Consider the following 4,142-nt stretch of genomic DNA (forward strand, 5'->3'; position numbering starts at 1 on the left):
TATAATATGGGCTTTAATTGCCAGCAGAGCTTCAACCAGCACTGCAATCCAAAATCTTACACAGCAGCTTATCCATTTACGTCTTCTTTTTTAAAGCTTTTTCTTGTGAATTGGGGGAGGCTTTACAGAGCAAATCATCAGTTTTACATCTAACAGGCCAGACACATTTTGTTTCATCTCACTGACTGCACTTCCCTCATTGTAAAAGTGTATGTGAGCTCTTTCCTGCTCAGCGCTGCCATGGCTCGTGGTCCCAAGAAACATCTTAAGCGTGTGGCTGTCCCCAAGCATTGGATGCTGGACAAATTGACTGTTGTGTTTGTTCCTCACCCATCCACTGGCCCCCACAAACTGAGAGAATGCCTCCCACTGATCATTTTCTTAAGGAACAGACTTAAGTATGCCTTGACAGGAGATGAAGTTAAAAAGATCTGTATGCAGCGGTTCATTAAGATTGATGACAAAGTCCGAACTGATATAACATATCCTGCTGGTTTTATGGATGTTATCAGCATTGACAAAACCGGAGAACATTTCCGTCTGGTCTGTGACACCAAGGGTCTATTTGCTGTTCATCGTATTACACCTGAGCAGGCGAAGTACAAGTTGTGCAAAGTAAGAAAGATCTTTGTGGGCACAAAAGGAATCCCCCATCTGGTAACTCATGATGCTCGTACCAAACGCTACCCTGATCCCCTCATCAAGGTGAATGATACCATTCAGATTGATTTGGCGACTGGAAAGATGACTGATTTCATCAAGTTTGACACTGGTAACCTATGTATGGTGACTGGAGGTGCCAACTTGGGAAGAATTGGTGTGATCACTAACAGAGACATCCTGGCTCTTTTGATGTGGTTCATGTGAAAGATGCCAATGGCAACAGCTTTGCCACCCAACTTTCCAACATTTTCGTTATTGGCAAGGGCAATAAACCATGGATTTCTCTTCCCCTAGGAAGAGAGAGATAAGAGACTGGCTGCCAAGCAGAGCAGTTCTCTAGGACATGTGAATGAACAAATCTTTACATAATTAAAGATATTAAACACACACACACACAAAAAAAAAAAAGTATGTGAAAGTTGAATAAGGAAGAATGTAGAAGAATTGATACATTTGAGTTATGGTGTTGGAGAAAAATATTAAAAGAATCATGGACTGCTAGAAGAACAAACAAATCTGTTTGGAAGAAGTACAACCAGAATGCTTCTTAGAAGCCAGGATGGCCAGACATCATTTCTCATACCTCAGTTATCAGGAGACCAGTACTTGGAGGAGGACATCATGCTTGGTAAAGTGGAGGGTCAGCAAAAAAGAGGAAGAAACCCAAGAAGATGGTTTGGCACAGTGACAGCAGCAATGCGCTCAAGCTTAACAACGTTTGTGAGGGTGACACAGGACTGGGCAATTTTTTTTTTTTAAATGTTTTATTGTGAATTATATGATAGTTTATATGGCAGCACATTAGTTTTACATTCATTCTATCGTATATCATTTCATTGTCATGGTTACAATCCCTTCCATGTATCATCAACCAACCAAAGGGTATACCCTGCAAGCCTGCCCCCTACACCACCCCCCCCCCCCCACCCCTGTCTTCAGCACACAGTCTCTCTCCCTCTCTGGATCTAAAGTCCCCAGCTCCTCCATCGCTCCACGTCATCGTCTCTGCCTCCATCTCAGGCATCACTGTTCCTCTGGGTAGGGTCCCGCTCTCGGCTCTTCTCCGTTGATGGTCCTAGGGACCTCCGCTCCTAAACTGGAAAGTTAATCACTCCCTTCCTTGCTATAAAACATCTACCTTTACATTTCCAACTCTCAAAATCAGTCCTGATAACAGTTATTCACTATTGGATCACAAGAGACACATCTGCATTTCATTTCATCAGCTCCGCCTAGACAGATTGGATACTACTCACTGGAGATTCTGCCTTCCTCAAGGCACCCTGGCTCTGGGTTCCCTCTTGAAAGCTTGTAAGCCAGTCACTTCTTGCCTTTGTAGCCCACCCCCACCCCCCATTTTGGGTAGCCAATGTCCAAGTTGCCCATCCCTGTCTCTCTGTGTGTGGAGGGGGTGGGAATGATTCTTGCTGTAAAGATATGTTCCCTTTTTTGAGCTACTGCATCCATAGGTGTAGGTCAAGTTCATCAAATTGTATCAGATTACTCTTATTTTCCTCTTCTTCTTCTGGTTGAGCTCTGATCATCCAGTCATTGAAGCCAGGTCAAGAGGGTATTATCTGCAAGTGTGGGTGTTCTTGTGCATATGCCCTCTCTTTTTATCAGCTGAACGCTTCACTCTCCACATTGTAGGGCTTAGAGGACTGGGCATTGTTTTGTTCTGTTGTGTATAAGGTTGCTATGAGTTGGAACTGACTCAACAGCACCTAACAACAACAACAACTTGTGACTTCCAGACTTGGATGAAAGTCCATGCAATAGGATGTAAAATCTGCCTTTGGAACGGCCCCCAGACTGAGTGATGTAATCAGAAGTCTGGAAATAACTTCCCGTAGGGTAGCAATGAGAAACAGGAAATGGGAGGTTTCTAGAAGAGTGAATTCTTGTCTTCCATTCCTGTACTGCTCTGAGGCATGGTTTCTCCAGATAGCCTGTCCACAGACTTGTCATATACACGTCTGGATAAATCTGCTGTATCTCCTTAAGGCTGGAATAGAAATACATCACATTATTATGCTTACTGGGAGACCCTGTGTGGTGCTGCGGGTTAATGTGCTAGACTGCAAGGTTGGCTTGAACCTCAAGGTCTGCGGTTCAAGCACACCAGATGCTCCTAGGAAACCCCGTACAGGGTTACTATATTTCGGAAGCTACTCAATAGCACTTCACAACAACAAACAACATTATGTTTCCTGGTATAGTGCTGTAAGATAAGCACTGGACTGCAAGGTCAGTTTGAACCAAAACATCGGCAGTTCAGACTCACCAGCTGTTCCTCAGAAACCCTATACAGGGTTGTTATGCATAGGAACCAATTCTATGACACATAACAATAACAACAACACACAACTTCCCATCTTTCTTTCCCTCACTTCTTAGTTTTCTCACTCTAGCTGTTTAACACCTCTGAAAGGCAGCATTAGCATTGAATCCTTTCTGTGTGCTAATTTGTAGGGCAATATTTCTCAAATTTTAAATCAGCTAAGGGTCTTATTAAAATTCAGATTCTGATCAATAGGTCTGAAACTACATTTCTACCAGTATCCCAGTGACATTGCTAATTGAGGACCACACTTTGAGGAGCTTCTAGGGAAAACTGGGTAAAGAAAAAAAAAAAAAAGCTGAAAAAAATTCTAAATTGAGTTAATTAGTTATGTTAGTAAGTACCGTTGGATGTCAGCATCCAATTCATAGCGACCCTGTACACAGGGTTTCCGAGGAGCAGCTTGAACCACCGGCCTTAACGATCCAAGCCGACTTTACAGTCCAGTGTATTAACTAACAGCGCCACACCAGGACTCCAGTGGAGTTACTTATCTACATGTAAAAAGAAAATTTGTTTTAATTCAGAGGACAATAAAGGCAAATGACCCGGAAGAATTCTTCATTACAAGTGCCAAAGCGAATTCTGATTGACCAAGCCAAAAAAGCACGTTGAGCAGTTCACAGAATTATTGACTGGGTTTAGAGAATGAGGCTTGAAGCTGAGCTTCCAGAATCAACATCAAAACTATTTTGCAGAACTGGAGTGATGAGGAAGTACTGCCACTATCTTTAACACTAGATGCTACAATTCGCGTTGCTTCCAGCTTAACTTTACTGGAGTGGATTTTGCTGTCAGTTTCAATTCCATTCTATGCAGAGTTCAACCTGACACCCTTGGAGAACCCTGATACCAGACTGTCCAGTGACCTTTCATCCCATCAGCAAACTGGATGTCTAGTGCAGAGCCTATTTCCTCCCACTGCTGTGTTCTCACTCAAGTCCCATGTGGGTGAATGTGACCTATGAAGCCCAAGTCACACGTTTGTGCCCTACTTGCAAAGGAGATTGGGAAGGAAGTTTTCTAGATTCTATTTAGAGAGAAAGACTCACATGATGGGAAATTTCCTAGGCCTAAGAAGGGTGCTCAAAAGAGGCTTCACAATTCTGAAACCATTTTAGATGTCTTGTAATAATAA

At 42.9% G+C, this 4,142-nt stretch overlaps 1 pseudogene; it reads left to right on the plus strand.

Moving 5' to 3' along the window:
* Nucleotides 1-240: 240 nt before the first annotated feature.
* On the plus strand, nt 241-1,032 carry LOC102827948 (annotated as a pseudogene).
* The last annotated feature ends 3,110 nt before the right edge of the window (nt 1,033-4,142 follow it).

The sequence above is a fragment of the Chrysochloris asiatica genome, unplaced genomic scaffold (genome assembly GCF_000296735.1).
Source record: "Chrysochloris asiatica unplaced genomic scaffold, ChrAsi1.0 scaffold00009, whole genome shotgun sequence".
Lineage (NCBI taxonomy): Eukaryota > Metazoa > Chordata > Mammalia > Afrosoricida > Chrysochloridae > Chrysochloris > Chrysochloris asiatica.